This window comes from Styela clava, chromosome 5 (genome assembly GCF_964204865.1).
Source record: "Styela clava chromosome 5, kaStyClav1.hap1.2, whole genome shotgun sequence".
NCBI classification, from domain to species: Eukaryota; Metazoa; Chordata; class Ascidiacea; order Stolidobranchia; family Styelidae; genus Styela; species Styela clava.
The window spans coordinates 23,476,924-23,498,426 of NC_135254.1; the positions used below are offsets into that span (position 1 = coordinate 23,476,924).

At 36.7% G+C, this 21,503-nt stretch overlaps 1 long non-coding RNA gene across 1 annotated transcript; it reads left to right on the top strand.

Annotated features, from left to right (window-relative positions):
• Nucleotides 1-13,787: 13,787 nt before the first annotated feature.
• On the top strand, nucleotides 13,788-16,047 carry LOC120328802 (uncharacterized). Its single transcript, XR_013475428.1, has 4 exons — nucleotides 13,788-14,201; nucleotides 14,487-14,684; nucleotides 14,971-15,046; nucleotides 15,532-16,047. It is a non-coding gene; the product is annotated as an uncharacterized LOC120328802 (long non-coding RNA).
• Nucleotides 16,048-21,503: the final 5,456 nt, after the last annotated feature.

Genomic DNA, 21,503 nt, shown 5'->3' on the forward strand with positions numbered 1-21,503 from the left:
GGATATCCAACCAATACAAAATTATTACATTTTGAGAAATTAATTTACAATATTTTATAATAATGAAAGCATATAACACCAGTATATCATATTGATTCGAAATGTTGTCACACAATTACATGTGTTTCCATGCATAGTTTGGCATATTAAAACATGAACTTAACCAAAGGACTTAGTAAATGCTAGGACATTATCTGGGGGAAGACATATTTTCACTGCAAGCTTTCATGATTACACACTGAAAACTATTGCTACAGAAAGTAATCAGGAAGTTCATTATAGAATATATATAACAGCATATGCACCCACCCACATAAATAACAAGTTTATCTTATAACAAGAACAAAATAACACAGTATGGAGTAGTAGCAGAGAAATTGTTATTTTAGGATTGCAGACAATGCATTAGTACAAAGTGGTTATGATTCATGAATGAAAATCAGATCTTATTGATTGACTTCAAAACAAACAAGGACTAGACAAAGTATAAAATATCGTGTACACAAATGCTACAGTCCCCATAAATAGTGTTTAATAATTGGCAAAAAATACTGAAAGCAAATTAAAACATAATTCTGTATCTTGGAAAAATGTAATCTCAAACAAATACAATTTAGTATGTTGCACGTTATTAGAAGAAAAAAATAAATATTTGGAATTTGTGTACACAAGTTGAAGTCAGTGACATTAATTTGAACAGTAGCACAAATAGAGCTATTAGGTTATTAAACGACGCTTCCGTAGTATGTGCACTGAGATGGCGTACAACCTGATAACCCTAACCTAGTACACATACTATGTTCAGGCTGTGTGCCATCTTGGTGCACTTGCTGGGACGGGATGCACACACGGGAGCACCTATTAAACATATAAAGGTATTCAATCTCAGCGATTGTGTGATCTCAGTGATTTTAGGTAGGGTTAGGAACTGAATTTTATGAGAATGTCTTCAAGACACGAAAATGGAAATCACAAAAGTAAGTGAGATTGCATACTAGTGGCAAGTCGAAATGATAAAATATTTGTGGAAGTAAAGGATCGGACCAGGAGAATGCACTCTTTCAAATGTTTGTGTAAATAAAATGATAACTATAGGGCTGACTATGTGCTATTAGGTGAAATCTATGAAAAAGTTGATCTGTCATAAAAATGTTTAGATTAGCTGGATGGATAACCTTGGATGCAACAATTGGAATACAGTTTTCATAAAAAACAGTAGCAATAAATAAACTATAAAACAAGATTAACAATGAGAGTGATTTTTATGATTGATCCAAGTTACATTAACAAAAATAGGAAAATTATTTTAATAGAAGCAATTATGGCAAATAAACAACTCTTACTAACATATGGATTAGCAAACATACACTAAAGTTTAATGTTTTATATGCCCTTTACAAATAACAAGTTTAGGTCTAATTTCTCATTTAACATTTGCCTTATAAGCTAAAATGCTGAATAAATATTAAATATTACTAGATTAGAATGGTTTCTTTATGAAATTTGAACATAATCATATTCAAAGAACTAGTGAAATACTACACGAAGCTATTGTGTTAGAAAGTATCTTCAATACATTTTTGTACCAGGGTAAAGTTACTATAACAAAATAGGAACCTCTATCAGCTGAACGATTATTATCTCTTTTTAATGAATTGTCCGAAGCAATGATCAGCAATGATACCAAATCTGAACTGAAACGTAAGTTTCAGCACTTCAAATTCATAAACATTCTCAAGTTTCAGAATATTTGCAGATTGAACCAATACACAGTAGAGTATGAGAGCCGGTCATCAACTTCAAAACACAGTTTTGAAGTACAGAGATAGTTTTGGAGATAAAACTATATTAAGTCCCATGTCACAATTCATTTGTGGGCATGTAGTGGACATATGGATCGTTTTGTTATTATGTTGTTGTTCTTTGACACATATTGAAAAACCGCTTTTCTTGTTGATTACTGGACGAATTGCTTTGAAATTTTCAATGGTTTAAGATTGATTTGCCTGAAGGCTATTACTTTCATATATTTCCAATATTTCTGAGAGCTGCATGGAATTCATTTCTTTTGTGCTATGACCTCATCAAAAATTGCCACCATGTGGCGGTTCATCGTGCGAGCGAGTCACGAGGTCAGCGAACATTGGTGCTTCTAGTGTTTAGCGAACCGTCAAAGGTAAGCTGGACTACTGCTTCGCTCAGGCTGTGTGTCCATATATTTGAGCATCGCTCTGATTTTCTGGCACAAATAGACTCACTTCAGTCATTGCAGCAATATCCCTAAAGACTAGATAACCTTAATCTTCATATCTGAAATTATATCAAAATACTTGACAGAGTTTCAAGTAGTCATTATAGACTTAATGTCATTTACGATAAAATTTTATAATGGAATTGGAAGTTCGGAGCTTTTACTACAGTTAATTAACATGATATGTGTCTCGCTCGGATTAACGATAGGATCTACATATCTATCCCAGGAGAGAGATAATGGACCAGATGGTGGAGGAAGCTGTAACCGACCAGCGGTTATGTGAACCACCCAACTGCGACGAGGAGTCCAGTAATCCTCTCGCACATAACCATGGGGTGACGAGCGTATTCCTAACGATCTCCACATTTAAACCTGCGAACCTACACAGACTGACATAGTGTAAGTAATAAGAGGTGCGATGCCAAGCTTATTCCGCTTACAGGCTTAGCACGATGAGCCACACCACTGCTAATTTGAAGTCAGACAATTCAGCAATTAAATATACCGGTATCAAATAGTTAGAATGCATATTAACATTTTGCTTAGGTCTGCGGAGTTCACTCAAACAGTCAAATGTCTTTAGCAGTTTCACTTTTTAGTTTATCGCTCGCTCCACACAATGCCTATAGTGGTGGTAGCATAAAAGTCATATAGGGGATGGCAGAATAGGGATGGCAAAATACGGTCGAAAGGTGGCAGATTAGGGATGGCAAAATAGGGTCGAAAAGTCAAATTGGGGATGGCGAAATGCGGTCGAAGCGTGGCAGATTAGGGATGGCGAAATGCGGTCGAATGGTGGCAGATTAGGGATGGCAAAATGCGGTCGAAGCGTGGTGGCAGATTAGGGATGGCAAAATGCGGTCGAAGTGTAGTGGCAGATTAGGGATGGCAAAATGCGGTCGAATTGTGGTGGCAGATTAGGGATGGCGACTTTGAGAAAGTGAAGGGCATGGTGTCAGTGGTACCGTACGAACATTTTAAGGTTCTTAAGTTTAGCATGTAGCCTGAATGTATCTGCATATGCCAGGATACGGTACGGAAATAGGTACCACCTACCGGTACCGTAGTGAGTACCGGTTCCGGTATGTGGCCCATTACAGCATTAATCTGCCAAGGCTAATCCAGTCCCTGACGGCATGGGCAGCGTAGAGAATGGCAGTAGACAGAAAATACGGTAAGAGATTTAACATTCTTCTGGTCCAAATTAGGCTACTCTGGCAGTTGTTTTGGTGGTAATTACAAGGACAGTACGGTACCGGTACCGTACCAGATACGGTACGGTATGCCTTCGTGGTGGAATTATTGTGTGGCAAGATGTAGGCACGAACACGGTACCGATATGTCAAATTGGGACTGGTAGGTACCAGTTAACATTGCGGCATTGTGTGGAGCAAGCGATAAACTAAAAAGTGAAACTGCTAAAGCCATTTGACTGTTTGAGTGAACTCCGCAGACCTAAGCAAAAAGTTAATATGCATTCTAACTATTTGATATATTTAATTGCTGAATTGTCTAACTTCAAATTAGCAGTGGTGTGGCTCATCGTGCTAAGCCTGTAAGCGGAATAAGCTTGGCATCGCACCTCTTATTAATTACACTATGTCAGTCTGTGTAGGTTCGCAGGTTTAAATGTGGAGATCGTTAGGAATACGCTCGTCACCCCATGGTTATGTGCGAGAGGATTACTGGACTCCTCGTCGCAGTTGGGTGGTTCACATAACCGCTGGTCGGTTACAGCTTCCTCCACCATCTGGTCCATTATCTCTCTCCTGGGATAGATATGTAGATCCTATCGGTAATCCGAGCGAGACACATGTCATGTTAATTAACTGTAGTAAAAGCCCCGAACTTCCAATTCCATTATAAAATTTTATCGTAAATGACATTAAGTCTATAATGACTACTTGAAACTCTGTCAAGTATTTTGATATAATTTCAGATATGAAGATTAAGGTTATCTAGTCTTTAGGGATATTGCTGCAATGACTGAAGTGAGTCTATTTGTGCCAGAAAGGGGATCAAGAACTTTATAGTTTGCACTTTCAACAAGAGAGCGATGCTCAAATATATGGACACGCAGCCTGAGCGAAGCAGTAGTCCAGCTTACCTTTGACGGTTCGCTAAACACTAGAAGCACCAATGTTCGCTGACCTCGTGACTCGCTGCGCACGATGAACCGCCACATGGTGGCAATTTTTGATGAGGTCATAGCACAAAAGAAATGAATTCCATGCAGAAATATTGGAAATATATGGAAGTAATAGCCTTCAGGCAAATCAATCTTAAACCATTGAAAATTTCAAAGCAATTCGTCCAGTAATCAACGAGAAAAGCAGTTTTTCAATAGGTGTCAAAGAACAACAACATAATAACAAAACGATCCATAGGTCCACTACATGCCCACAAATGAATTGTGACATGGGACTTGATATAGTTTTATCTCCAAAACTATCTCTGTACTTCAAAACACCGATGACCGTCTCACATACTCTACTGTGTATTGGTTCAATTTGCAAATATTCTGAAACTTGAGAATGTTTATGGATTTGAAGTGCTGAAACTTACGTTTCAGTTCAGATTTGGTATCATTGCTGATCATTGCTTCGGGCAACTCATTAAAAAGTGATAATTATCGTTCAGCTGACAGAGGTTCCTATTTTGTCATAGTTAACTTTACCCTGGTACAAAAATGTATTGAAGATACTTTCTAACACAATAGCTTCGTGTAGTATTTCACAAGTTCTTGGAATATGATTATGTTCAAATTTCATAAAGGAACCATTCTAATCTAGTAATATTTAATATTTATTCAGCATTTTAGCTTATAAGGCAAATGTTAAATGAGAAATTAGATACTTGTTATTTGTAAAGGGCATATAAAACATTAAACTTTAGTGTATGTTTGCTAATCCATATGTTAGTAAGAGTTGTTTATTTGCCATAATTGCTTCTATTAAAATAATTTTCCTATTTTTGTTAATGTAACTAAAATTTTTATCAATCATAAAAATCACTCTCATTTTTAATCTTGTTTTATAGTTTATTTATTGCTACTGTTTTTTATGCAAACTGTATTCCCATTGTTGCATCCAAGGTTATCCATCCAGCTAATCTAAACATTTTTATGACAGATCAACTTTTTCATAGATTTCACCTAATAGCACATAGTCAGCCCTATAGTTATCATTTTATTTACACAAACATTTGAAAGAGTGCATTCTCCTGGTCTGATCCTTTACTTCCACAAATATTTTATCATTTCGACTTGCTACTAGTATGCAATCTCACTTACTTTTGTGATTTCCATTTTCGTGTCTTGAAGACATTCTCATAAAATTCGATTCCTGACCCTACCTAAAATCACTGAGATCACACAATCGCTGAGATTGAATACCTTTATATGTTTAATAGGTGCTCCCGTGTGTGCATCCCGTCCCAGCATGTGCACCAAGATGGCACACAGCCTGAACATAGTATGTGTATCAGGTTAGGGTTATCAGGTTGTACGCCATCTCAGTGCACATACTACGGAAGCGTCGTTTAATAACATAATAGCTCTATTTGTGCTACTGTTCAAATTAATGTCACTGACTTCAACTTGTGTACACAAATTCCAAATATTTATTTTTTTCTTCTAATAACGTGCAACATACTAAATTGTATTTGTTTGAGATTACATTTTTCCAAGATACAGAATTATGTTTTAATTTGCTTTCAGTATTTTTTGCCAATTATTAAACACTATTTATGGGGACTGTAGCATTTGTGTACACGATATTATATACTTTGTCTAGTCCTTGTTTGTTTTGAAGTCAATCAATAAGATCTGATTTTCATTCATGAATCATAACCACTTTGTACTAATGCATTGTCTGCAATCCTAAAATAACAATTTCTCTGCTACTACTCCATACTGTGTTATTTTGTTCTTCTTATAAGATAAACTTGTTATTTATGTGGGTGGGTGCATATGCTGTTATATATATTCTATAATGAACTTCCTGATTACTTTCTGTAGCAATAGTTTTCAGTGTGTAATCTTGAAATCTTGCAGTGAAAATATGTCTTCCCCCAGATAATGTCCTAGCATTTACTAAGTCCTTTGGTTAAGTTCATGTTTTAATATGCCAAACTATGCATGGAAACACATGTAATTGTGTGACAACATTTCGAATCAATATGATATACTGGTGTTATATGCTTTCATTATTATAAAATATTGTGAATTAATTTCTTAATAATGTAATAATTTTTTATTGGTTGGATATCCCAATTTTTGTGTTCACATTTTGAACCTTACTGTAAATGATGTAGGATTTCCCATTTTGCATTTATACCCGATATCTTTATAGCATCATGTCATCTCAAATTATGTGCTTCATGTTATCTCAAATTTCATCTTATTATTTCGGTTCCATTACATTTGAACCCACGTACATTTGAACCCATGGCAATTGCACATGTATGCTATTGCACCTATGGAATTTTTTTTGTTTCACGGATAGTTAAACCCATACTAACCCTAACCCATGGGTTTTAGCACCCGCATATAGATTGAACCCGTGGATATACGCATGGGTTCAAATGTACATGGGTTCAAATGTACGGTCACCCTTTATTTCCGTTTACAACTTCTTTCTTGCGCGCATGTATGAATAAACATGCATGGTTCACTAAAATTTGCATGTTTTCTCATGAATGTCCTGCTTGTAATTTTCTTAAAAGCAGAATGAAAAACTATTGTAATTTATAATTTAACATTGGTGTTCTTTCTTCTATTTTTATTAATTCCCTGTAATCAGGGAAATGATGTTGATGCTGACACTATTGCTGATACTAAGCACTCCAATTAGCATTTAACCCTCACTCTCTATGCCTTCCAATGTCATATATTTCTTGTTGCTTGTGAACGGTATTTCTTCAAAAACGGGAATATTCAATTCATCACTTTCATTAGGTGCTGTATACATGATTCATTCTGGCCATTTGAAGGAATATACTCTCACTCTCATGTCAGTGCGCTTTCGTTTCTATAATATAAAACTTTCAAAATCATATCATATTACATGAGCCAACTTTAATGTTGCTCAATTTTGAAATGATTGATGATGATGATTTTTTTAAACCTACTTAGTGACAACAACTAGACCATTATAGACCATTATACCACTTTTTAATGCCTTATACCTTACTTTGAGTCCTTCACCATTTACATATCTTAAGTAACCAATGCCATTACCTCAAATTTGAAAATACCATAAAACCTACGATCTCTGGTCGTTCTTAGAGCATCGATTCACGGGCTTGTCAAACTCTCTGGTCATTTAGTTCAGGGACATTTAATTCATCCCTACATATATACCGTTCAATATGTTTTCAATGTTAGTCTAGTCTTGGAAAGTTTTGAGATTGTTTTTATCGTGGAAAACTGAATAAAATGAAATAAAGAGGCCTCCTCATTCACTGTTTTTATCGTGGAAAACTGAAAATGAAATGAAGAGTTTCTAACGCCTCTTCAATCACGTAGTCGTTAGGGGGTTGTGATTAGAGTGGTAGTGACTTCAACATGGCAGAAAGCCAATCTAAAAATGCAATTCTCATACAGTGAAATCCCGTTTCAAAGCTCTTTTGAAACCACGGGAATATTTACCGTAGCGTTGGAACATACTTCGGTAATTAGTATTACACAAATTACATAAAATCGAGTACAAGATATTACCTTAGTCCTTCAACTTCAAAGATTATAAGTCTCACGGAAAAATTGCGGCAGCGGGTTTCTCATCAATTAAATACCTACGAGTGGCCAATACCGAATAGTTCACTGTTTCGAATACATTTGAAGTTCAAAAAACGCTTATCTATAATTAGGGCTGGGCGAAATATTCGAATAGCGAATCGAATATTGAATTATTCGAATGGCATTTTACTATTCGAATATCGGGTACCACGTGATCTGCTTCGCTTGGACACGGAACGTCTGTGAACCGATCGTGAATTGCGCGAGAATTCACCTACAAGCTCGCTCGCTAACAGACAAATTTGAAAAATCGTTTTTGCGTGTGGTGTTATTTGTTTTCTTTGCGTTTTGATCGTTCATTTCAATTCCCTATGTTGCACAAAGAGGTAACGACACCGTTCCCTAAATTTAGAAACGTTAAATCAGATGAGGTATTTAAAATAAATATTCCAGATTTTAAACTCCGTATGATTGTCGGCACGTGATTAGCCGTTTCATGAATAAACCAAACATAAATTTGTTTAACGAAAATTAAAAGTTGAATTAACTTTTGCGTGAAACCATATATACATAGTATAACACGAACAAGCTATGACCAGAAAAGAAATGGCAGGACATAGTTCTTTTAATGTACTTTCAAATAATTCTTTCGTGATTCGTTTCATTCTTGACCAAATAATGTTTCGAAAGTGTAAACATTTCACTCGGGCATGCATGGCGGGTGGAGTGTAGAAATCGTGAACAGGAGTATGGCGTAAAATCAATCGTGAATTTCGATGTAACAACGCGCACTGTCTCGTTTACGAATTGTTGTATCGTCGGAAATGATTACATTCGTTATATTTTGAGCATTTTTGCACTAATAAATAGGGCGTGACATTGTCAAAATTGTCAAGAGAAGTAAAAGTGAATTCGCAAATTCCGTAAATAAAATTGTGAACTACTCGGTAACGATATTGGCTATAACGACCGCGCGGTTTGTTGAAAGAAAACGTCGGAACTTGGAAGAGTTAGTTATAAATAGCGCCTGGCCATCTATTAGGCACAAAAGTACAAAAGCGCAATTTTTTCAGCATTGGTCGCATATGCAAATTATTATTCAAGAAGCGCTGTTTATTAACGTCATCTCGTCATATGGCCACGCAGAAATGCCTTTATTGCCGAATTATTTAGTCACTATTTTAAATCAACATTCGGGATTGACGCAATCGCAGCTCTGCGAGGTGTATCTGTAAAGTAACATAGACACCATAGAAAAGCATAGCAAAGTTAATTAGCCTACGGTATTGTCTTAATAAATATCTGCATCCCGGTATCGATAATAATATCACCGTTCGCTTAATATTGTGACGGTAAATTTACAAACGTTGAAAAGTAATATGAAAGCTAACGCAAATGATAAAAATTAGAATAATATTAGTTTGGGTTTTTACATCAATCCTTTATGGTTTTAACAGCTGTTGCCGACGTGAACGCACGGGTAAACCCGAAATATAAACGTCGATGTCCGCCGACGCGAAAGAATTAATACTTGCAAATAACAGAAAGGGCGGTATTATAGATTATATATCACCGCAAAAACGGTCACGGTGACAAAAACAATCATGATTATGACGAAATTAACCAGTAAAAAAACGCTTTGTAGCCGATTTTTCAATGTCTTTATTAATTTTCAAATGGAGTATCGACCGACGCTGTAGACCTCCTGTTGTGTATGAAAAAAAATTCGTTATTCGACTATTCGGTATTCGTTAAAAATATTCGAACTATTCGATTCGAAAAAAATATTCGATTTTGCCCACCCCTATCTATAATATGCGAAGGAATTTGCATGCAATAAACAATGGAATAACTGGCTATATTACCAGGCATTTCATATTCACAGATTACTGCGATATATATTTTAGGATAGTAACGCTTTTATTCTTTTATAAGTCGACGTAATCATGAGTAATCATTTATTAATGACGTTGATCATTAATGACGTAATCATTAATTATATTCGGGCACTTTACCACTCATTTTAAGCCCACAAATTGCCGTTGTATTTTGGAGTAATAATACTTTTATTATTTTGTGAATACGAGAATACGAATCAGCAATTAATTATATTCGGGCACTTTACCACACATTTTAAGCCCACAAATTGCCGTTGTATTTTGGAGTAATAATGTTTTTATTATTTTGTAAATACGAATAAAGAATTAATTATATTCGGGCACTTTACCACACATTTTAAGTCCGTGTAGTGTATTTTTGAGTAATATTATTTTTTGAATACGAATCAGAAATTAATTATATTCGGGCACCTTGCCACACAGTTTAAGTCCACAAATTCCAGTAGATTTCAGAGTAATAATACTTTTATTATTCAGTAAATCCGAAAATAGGAATCAAAAATGAATAATATCGGGCAGTTCACTACACATTTTATGCTCACAAATTGTCGTCGCAACCATAAGTTACGTTAAACAAAACTAAATTAATAACGCATAATAATTTTATATGCTGGTATCGGTCATGGATATGAATAATTTGCACAACAGAAAATCATCCCAGTAAAAAGTCGAAACTTTCAAATATCATTATCAAAATTATTTGCCATAAAGCGGGAAAAAGTATTGATTATTTCCTCTAATAAATCGACTTGTTTTCCGACTTGCGACAATTTATTGGGTATCATAACAATTACGACATTGAATAATCTTCAATTTCTTGACGTAATGGAAATGAATGTGTAAAATCGTTTGAAGATTCCCGCAAAAACGAAAAACCGTGTTTACGATGAAAAGAGACTATATATTATTCGAAAATCAGCCGAAAATGTATTCGAATATTTGATTCGTTTTGGACAACCCTGTCTACGAACCACAGTCTTCTTTTCTACAATACAACAATAATTTTCGACCCAATTCTTTAAAAAGGTTCGCCATTCCTGCTAGACTAACCCATCAAATTGCGTGTTCCCTGACTACTACATGAAACATTAGCGTTTTCTGACCATCAAATGTTTGAGATTGTTTTGTAAAGTTCAAAAACAATTAGGTTGAAAATTTTCAGTTGCAGATTAGTAGTAATTTGACTCCAGTGTAAATGTCGAATATTCAGGGAAGTATTTCACTGGCTTTATTTCGCTAAATGTCCGTACAATTATAGAGACCCTGCTCAGCGCAGAATGTTTTCAAAACATTTCGCCTATAAGTTTTTGAAAGTATAATTTCATTTGATTTCAATTGAAAATCTAGAAAGACTTTTTGTATCTTATACTCACCAGAACAAATATTACAATCATTAGATATGAATATTGAACGTATTACTAGCTCAAAATTAATCCCTCATCAAACGCATTTGAACGCGAAATAACGGTGCACGAAACTACGCCAGTTATAAGCACCATTAAATATTAAACAATGCGGATATATATAGCACCAAGGTCTAACCCACCCTATTCCAAACAGCACGAAAAATTCGTCGCAAATGCGTCTTTCCTTGGAATTCAATTGCAACAGAGAACAAGACTTGCGTTACACGTAACACATTAATTTATAAGTTGCTCCTTCGCTATCCAGTAAGACATGGGTTGGATTCTGTACCAAGTAATGGTAATTATGTTCCTCAAGAAGTAAAGCATGCAAGAAGATTCCTAAAAAGTCAAACTAGTCTTCGACATTTTCTTTCTGAGAAACGATAAAATGGATGAATTTGGTGGTTTCCAACATTTTGTGTTGAAATCTTCTATTAGTTGGTTTTTGAACTGTTTATACCAAAATCCCTATGTTTAATTACCTTGCCTTTTGTAGATTCTTTGCCAGTGTTATACAAAAGTCGCATTTTCATTTTTACGCAGTTCAAATAGTTTGTCGCGTTTTCATGAATAATATTATACAAAAGTGAGTAATACTACAACGTATATTCCTATTCAAAGACTCTCCGCAGATAAGAATTCACCCAATATCATAAAAATCATTTTATAGCATAATATATCGAACACATCTTTACATCAAAAGGTTATATTCAAATTATAAAACCAATTAACTTCGAAAGAAATTTTGAGAATTGAAATTAACGAAACACGGAGAATGAACTCTTCATGCAGTGTGATCGTGAATTATGCCAAAAATATTTTAAAGCAAAACAGGATTCTTCTACATATATACTTGAGCAATTTAAAATATTTGTAATTGAAAAGAATTGTTTAATAACAGTATTTGGAATAGAAATATCGCAGGCTTCGGGGTGGCGTAAAAAATTGTAGGGACAATAATACCAGGGAAAAATTGAAATTTCCATGACGAAAGAGATGAAACATATGACCTCATAAATGAAGGCACGATCCACAATGCTATGCCAGCCAATGCAGACCTCTTGAAATATGCGCAACAAGCTGGCGCACAACCTGAACTCAGGTTGTGTACCAGGTTAGGATTCAGGTTGTGCGACATCTTGGTGCGCATACTTCAGGAGTACCCAAAACTTGATGAGAGAAACGTAATAATATATCAAAATTAAAAGATTGTATTAAAATTATTAATCAGAAAAATATAAAAAGAATGTTCAAGACTTGATGAGAAAAATGTAATAATATATAAAACATTAAAATTAATCATAAAATAAAGACACGATGTAAAATCGGACAATACCTTTTAAATGAATTTTAAAATGTGAAACACTGATCAGATTAGTTCCTTAAATTTGACAATGTTCGTTTCCAAATCTGACACGCATTTCGCCATCTTTAACATGACACCCGTCAACCCACTGCCCTATTTCGCCCTCCCTAATCTGAAACGCATCGACCATATTTCATCATCTCTAACCTGACAGGAATCGACCCTATTTCGCCACCCCCAATTTGACACGCTTCGTCCGCATTTCGCCATCCCTAATCTGCCACGCTTCGACCGTATTTTGCCATCCCTAACCTGCCACGCTTCGACCGTATTTCGCCATCCCTAACCTGCCACGCTTCGACCGTATTTCGCCATCCCTAATCTGCCACCACGCTTCGACCGCATTTTGCCATCCCTAATCTGCCACGCTTCGACCGTATTTCGCCATCCCTAATCTGCCACCACGCTTCGACCGCATTTTGCCATCCCTAATCTGCCACCACGCTTCGACCGCATTTTGCCATCCCTAATCTGCCACGCTTCGACCGCATTTCGCCATCCCTAATCTGCCACGCTTCGACCCCATTTCGCCATCCCATTTTGACACTCATCGACTGTGTTTTCCCAGCCCGAATTTGACAGGTACTAATCCATTTCATCAGCCCCAAATCTAAACACTTTGGCCATATTTCTTTGTCATTTTGAGGCAATTGTTTATTGTTATCTGTATGCTAAACAGCGCATTATGACAGTCGATTTGGCAAAAACTGACACCCATCGACCGCATTTTGCCATCCCTAATCTGCCACCACGCTTCGACCGCATTTTGCCATCCCTAATCTGCCACCATTCGACCGTATTTCGCCATCCCTAATCTGCCACGCTTCGACCGCATTTTGCCATCCCCAATTTGGCTTTTCGTCCCTATTTCGCCATCCCTAATCTGCCACCTTTCGACCGTATTTCGCCATCCCTATTTTGCCATCCCCAATATGACTTTTATGCTACCAACCCTCCTCCACAATGCTGCAATGTTACTGGTAGGCTACCAGTCCCAATTTGACATACCGGTACCGTGTTCGTGCCTACATCTTGCCACACAATAATTCTACCGCGAAGGCATACCGGTACCGGTAGTCCGATGATACGGTACCGGTAGTCTACCGTTACCATAGTAATTAAAAGTCCAAGGGTGGAGATCAAAAAGGTAGTTTAACCTCGAATCGGAGTTTAACTTTGGATCGGCGGTTTAAGTCCGGATCAAAAAGGTGGTTTAACTTTCTGTGACGTAAATCTCGACTTAAAATCGGCGATTTTTTAAACCTGGTCTGGAGGTGGTTTAACTCGGTTTGTCGAGTGCATTAGGATTGCGGCGCTTGTCGTGTTGGATGTTATCGCTTACCGTACAATCTATATTGTATTCTGGGGCGACAAATGGAGTAGCAGGGAGCTCTGTACAAGCGTCACGACGAATAAATAATTGTATACCTGTACCACGAGGCTGCGATATGTAGCATTTGCGGTGGTACCTGTGCTGTACCGGTACCTACCGTACTACGCCTGAACAAAAGTATTCACAACGTGGAATTGGGCTAGTAAGGTAAATACATACGGTACCTGGCGTATTGATATATTTCTGTATTTGCGTTTTTTTGATTTTCTTAGCAGTTTTTGTGAAGTTTTATTTTAGCTTAGATTGTAGACTACAGTTGTACCAGTAGTATATTGCTATATTGGTTCTTGTCATAAACAGACATAGGGCCCAGTCTTTTAGTATAGTTTCGTTGGTAAGCAGTTGCGCAGTGGTACCGTCGAACAGATACTCCTAGTCCTAATTCAGTAATATAAACTTCAAAATGTTTTAACAAAAATGATATATTTTCAGATATTTAGATCTACCAGTGCCCAAAAGATTCCTCTTGGTTATATTTTGTGTATGAGCTGAACTGAGATTTACCTACGATATCCATGTATCACTACTGCACTGTACCCCGGTGTATGTATCTTGTCATCGGCTAATTCACAAGTCTGCAAGTTCCCGAAGTTGGATAAAAAAAATAGGCTAGAAGCGAATAGATAGCAGGTTGGGTGGATATTTTGATATACACCAATGTAAAATCATATTGCATGTTATTGGTATGCTGTATGCACATATGTACGATATTTATGGTATTAATGATTCTGACTCTTGCTATATAAAATGAAATTAGAATATTGTAGTACCATGCCCATGAATTTCACCAAATGCAGGAATGAGTATATTGATAACTATATATTGCCAATAACTTATTATGAATGCAATGGTTCATGCTATCATAACTATTTCTTTAATGTAACATTGTTTTCTGATTTTTCATTTATTTCTACAGCTGTTTCAAGTCAAGTAAACTGTCTGAGTGCCATGATGATGATCAATTTCATCAGCTCTATTGGAAGAGCGAATTTGTGAGTTTATCACTATTTAAATGCCATATTATTTGTATGTGAACTGTCCTAAATTTATGTAGTATCAGCTGTTAAATGAAAATTATTTTTAATTTGTGTGTATATTCTGTGTTATTCGTATAATGTGAGGATACTTTTATTCTAGTCATTTCTTTTTACATGCAGGCAAAACTAGTATCACATGATTTTAGAGTAGAGCAAAGTTGTTCGACATGCAATCACAATCGAAGACAAAAGAGCCTTCATTTAATATCTGAAAACTAAGAATACTCTACTGTTTTACTTTTCCAAATTCATATAATTAAATATACATTGGATTTTACGTAATTCAAAACTATCATTTCAGAATACAAAAAAATCTGTACAAATTCGAATACAAATTATTCGGTTTTAGTCCTTGCCTAGGTCGAATTTGCTTCTTTAATATCTAGCGCACTTCATCAATATACTATCTTTAACCCTGTATTTTTATTTTTATTGTTCAGGTCATGAAGACAAACAACTGTTATGGATAGGATTATAGTAAAAGTGTTGTCAAGTCAAGGTTGCAGCAGTGCTTTATTCTACGCCTTTGTGTCCAACAAATATGTGGAACCCGGTTAACTTAAGCTTAACAAACAAATAATTCTTGCAATAATTCTAAAACATTTGGAGGAAACATAGTTATGTCAATTTTTCGTCACTTGGCGAGTCTTCCGCAGAAGAAATAAATAAAACCTTCAAATAGCAACGAAAGCAACAACTATGATTGCACCTGTGTCTGTGTGCATTACGTTGACACATTCCTGTCTCAAAGCTGTAGAGCCAGGATAAAATTTAGCACCTCTTCCGAATTGATTCTATGCTTTTCCATTTCTTGAATGTCAGTACATTTTAGCAGTCATTTGAACAAATGAATATTAGTTATTTTTGCAATACAAATTTTCAAAATAATAAAATGTTAAATATGTAGAAGCCTGTGGCCCAGAACTTGCCAGGGATAGGTTTTCAGCTGAAGTGTGTTCATTTCGTCTGTTTTCACTCTAAGTAGGATGTGGGTTCTGTAATTTAAGTCTGTTTGTTGTTACGCTGAGGTTTTAGGAGTAAAATATTAGATTCAGTTGGTGTTGTAGACCGGGGTCGTCCAACTCGTGGCCCGCGAGCAATATGTAGAAGCATTTCTAGGTGTTTGCAAAAATAGCCTGTCAAGACAGACCATAACTCATGGTGTTGAAGAGCTTGGGAATTCTATTGCGGGAATTTTAAATGCAGAAGCGGAAAATTTTTTATTGTATATCTGGCGCTTGACGATGCGCTGACATTAAGTTTACTGCTCAGTTAGTGACTTGCTATCTTCTTGCGGGTAGTTAATGATGGTATAAAATCACCGTGGAGACTGCAGCCATTGCCCCTGTTAGGGGTACGACTAGAGCTGTGATAAAAATGATCAAGCGTCTTGTCTTTGGCTAAACTTTCGGGAATAACCACTGATGGCGCCCGTCAATGGTTGGAAAACAAGTTTTATTGTTCTAATAATTGTGAAAGTTTGATGTGAGGGTATTTTTTTTATTTTTAACCTGTAGTAGTGTAGCAAAACTAGATCATAACTACCATGTCAAGTGGCCCGCGCAATTATTAATGAATCACGTGTCCCTTCGACCAAAAAGGTTGGATTTATGATAAATTGTTATTATTTTGACATTTCGGGTAATGCGCGTCAGCTCTTCGTAGGTCTGCCGCCCAGCTTGTTTTGCTTTGGCAAAATCAACGAAATACATCAAAAACTGACTTTGCAAAGACAGCAAATTACAACAAAATCGGGTTCGCGTTGTCATCGCCATGGGAATACGAGGTCAAAGAGCAACATGCCACGACGTTTTGATGAAATGCCTCGTGGCGTCGGACTTAAACCAGGATTAGTTAAGTAACCGCTAAACTGGGTTTTTGATCTCCGTTTAACTTTCGAAGTTAAACCGAGTTTAACTAATCCGAGATTAGTCTTAATCCAGGTTTAAGTTAAGTCAAATGTCTTTAGCAGTTTCACTTTTTAGTTTATCGCTCGCTCCACACAATGCTGCAATGTTACTGGTAGGCTACCAGTCCCAATTTGACATACCGGTACCGTGTTCGTGCCTACATCTTGCCACACAATAATTCTACCGCGAAGGCATACCGGTACCGGTAGTCCGATGATACGGTAGTCTACCGTTACCATAGTAATTAAAAGTCCAAGTCTGGTAACTCTGGCATATGCAGATACATTCAGGCTACATGCTAAACTTAAGAACCTTAAAATGTTCGTACGGTACCGGTATACGGTACGGTAACACTGACACCATGCCCTTCACTTTCTCAAACGTCGCCATCCCTAATCTGCCAACACAATTCGACCGCATTTTGCCATCCCTAATCTGCCACTACGCTTCGACCGCATTTTGCCATCCCTAATCTGCCACCACGCTTCGACCGCATTTTGCCATCCCTAATCTGCCACCATTCGACCGCATTTCGCCATCCCTAATCTGCCACGCTTCGACCGCATTTCGCCATCCCCAATATGACTTTTCGACCCTATTTTGCCATCCCTAATCTGCCACCTTTCGACCGTATTTTGCCATCCCTATTCTGCCATCCCCAATATGACTTTTATGCTACCACCACTATAGGAACGCTATGGCCCTTACCCCGAGAATCGATTTCCTTGTTTACTTCGTGACATTCGCCAATCAGCAAGATGAAAAAAGTGGCGTAACAATGCTCCCTTTTCGCATCAGCTCTGACACTTTTCTAACTCAGACAGTTTTTCAAGGGTGGTCGTAAACATTACCTCGTTTTCGCGTTTTTGAAGTCTCTTCGTTAGTTTTCAGTTGTGTTTCGGAAACTTAAATATAAATCAGATAATTCAATGATCACTCAGAGAGATGACTTCTGGACTTGACACCAAGCAGTCCTGCCAATAGATGATATCCACGCGCGACGTTCCGGATTTTTTGATAACAGTGGAATATAACTGAAGATCCATTTTGTTGTCCATACTATACGTACAGCCAACTGTACAATACGAAATAACCATTTTCAACAGCCAAACAAAACGGAAACGTATAATCCGACTTGCAACTGACAGGAGCCAGCTGGACGTTTTTGTTTTTTGCCGTCCAGTAAACAAAGTCACGTGACCCGTGCAAGTCCCCTATATCAATTCTCGTGGAATTCGAAGTGGGAAGGAGTAATTGAAAAAAAAAGCGTCAATTGGCCCTACATTGCTGTATTACATAATAGCATAGAATCAAGTGGGTGGATATTTTAATGAGTGACTCTAAAACTTATAAGTGGAAGATTATTAAACTTGATCAATCAAAAGTTCTGAAATTTGTTTCCTTGTTGAAGGATAATCTATTCTGGAATTCAAGACTATACCGCAATATCCTAATATCACAATGCCTGGTATTCATGACTTAGTCCAGGGCTACTCAACTGGCCGACCGCGGTCCAAATCCGGACCTTTCGAGTATTGGATTTGGACCGCGCCTAATTATTGGACACGTTTAGTGGCCATAACGATCGTTTCAATATTATGTTGTTGTTGTTCTTGTTCTTTCACACGATTTTAAAAAATCGCTTTTCCCTTCGAATACTGGACCAATTGCTTTGAAATTTTCAGTGGTTAAAGATTAATTTCTTCGCTAGAAGGCTATTACTTTTATTTATTTCAAAATTTTGCGTGAATTCTATGAAATTTGATATTTCGTCTAAAATTTTGCTGTATTATTTTTTATCCATGGGAACACGGATTTTAGTCAGTGTCATGACTGGCTGTACGTTTTGATTCTGCAAAATTCTTGCTACTGGAAATTCAGAACTTTTTTGAGGGTACCGGTAGCGTCAAAGGTACCGGTAAAGACTGATTCTCTCTGGTCTAACGTGTCCATATATTTGTGCGTAGCTCTCTTGTTATTTATTTTGGATCATTAGCCCCACTTTTTGAATTTCCTATTATAAAATGACTTTCATAGTTTTGAATATATACGAAAAGAACTATAACACCATAATAAACAATTTTAATTTGCTACTAATCATCAGTCGGTCGAGAAAGTGCTCGTATAAGGATGCCGAAATATTATTTCTGGAAAGACCGGACCCAAATAATTTTAAAGTGTTGTTTGCGGACCTTCGATAAAAATAGTTGAGTAGCCCTGACTAGTCTACAGCACTGCGTCGAGGATACCAATTTATTGGAAATTCCCGATAAGAAAATAGCGGTCGTACTGCCACAAAGCACCACCGAATTAGCCTTCAGGTATCGTCCAATTAATTGACCCTGTAACTAAACTTTTTGTTGACATTGTAGCCTACATAAGGACCGAACAGTGGAATGATATCTAATATAAAACTTTGTGGAAACTGCATGAATGGCTACACAAGAAGCAACCCCGAAACTACTTTCCGAGTTTTTATGTTTGTTGTTTTCTTTTTAACTTTGTTTACTAAGCAAAAAAGCAGCTAATCACTTAGATGTTATAATTGACATTCGCATTTCAGCATAGGCCCCGTCACATAATTCTCGTTCTTATTGTTTTTGTACTCTTCAACACTTGCGTTCACTAAAATATCGTGCAAGTCATCTTCACCTGTGAATTTTATTTTCTCATGCTCATGTATGGTTGATGATATTATTCTTTGTCTTCAGAAAGATTTTCGCGAGTTTTTTTTTGTCACTTATGTGAATGTGAGTGAATGGGCACACGCGCCAATTACAGCACTCTGGGTTTCGCATATTTCCCAATCTTTTCATCGCCCCTGTCTGTGTTTTTTTATTTATTTTTTGTTTTTGTTCTGTGACCTTGATCACTATCACAGACAGGCTCTTATACTGCCACTGTTATAAAAATATTGTTACTGATGTGCATACATCTAATCAGGCCTTATGGTACAATAGAAAGTTGCAATATTGTAGGTAACCTTTCATGTTTACAATTGGAAAGAACATGATATTTCTGAACTAAAAAATTTTAGTTTCAGACATTACATATTATTTTGATTTTATGAAAGGTTGCATTTAAAAAAATAATAATGAAACTGTTTGTTCCCCGAAGTATGTAGAAGTCGTGTCATTTAATATTCCCAATGTGAAATGGGACATATATTTCGAAAATTTGTTTCTATTAACTATTGGAACAAAGTCTTTCAGAAGAAACTATTTTTGTAAAATCTATAGTAATCAACAATACATTACATGGGTTTGGACTAGTCACTAGTGGATACAAGTATGTGTGTATTTTGTAAACAACATATTGAAACTTTATTGGATTTATTGTCCCATATTATCAAAACAGTAAATATGAATTTCGTCTTGGTATGAAGGTACACTTTTGTCGTCGCATTATACTGTAATAAGTTTCTGCGGGACAGAAAACAATTTGTTGCAATATATTATGACAATTCATTCTCTACTAATATTTGTATCATGGAGCACGGAGTTTCACAAGGATCTTTATTTGACTCATAAGCCTACATAAACGACGACTAACGACTCATTAGCCTACATAAACGACATGCCCAGGATCTACATCGATGCTCAAACATATGGACACGGGTACCAAAACGAATTAGTGCGTCTATGCAATCTGTCACAGTAGACTACTAAAGCTGCAGTGTTCGCGACTTCGCCTGACCACCAATTCACGAACGCGGAATCGCCACAAGGTGCGCAATTTTGATGACGTCATCGCATAAAAAAAGACTCGAATCTCATGCAGCCCATAGAAATTTTTGAAATAAATGAAAGTAATAGCCCTCTAGAAAAAAACTCAAGAGAATTGGTGCAGTAAGTAGTTCTAACAACAAGACGAGAGCGATGTTCAGATATATTGACACGAAAAACCAAACGAAGTAGGCCTAGTACTGGTATGCAATCTGCCACAGTAGTTCACTGGTACCGCAGTATTAACGACTTTCGCTAAGCACGAGGTCCGCCGACTTTTGCTGAGCACGAGATCCGCTGTTAATTAACTGGTCGCGGAACCGACACAATTAATTTTGTTACTGTGACCACACGAAACTTCAGATAAAAAAAGAATCCCACAGAGAGTTTTGAATAAATAAAAGTTATAAACTTCGAGCGACAAATACGATCTCTTACCACTGAAAGCAAACTCAATTGGTCAAGTAGACCAGCGTTTCCCAAACTGTGTTCCGCGGAACACTAGTGTTCCGCGAGCGTCTTCCAAGTGTTCCGTCGAACATGGGTCGAAATTGCGACTAAATTGGTCGCCATGGCGATCTCAGGATCGTAAAGTTTTGCCCAACTGGCAACTGTTCAATATCGCGTCACCGTCGGCCTAAAGCGGTCTAACGTTTTGATGATTGTGGTCTTTTCGCTACTCGTCGGCCTATTTTTATGACTGTCAGGTACTTTATCAAGTTTACTGCTATCTTTTTGGTTTTGCTATAGGCTAAAATTTTAAATCTCAATGCTGCA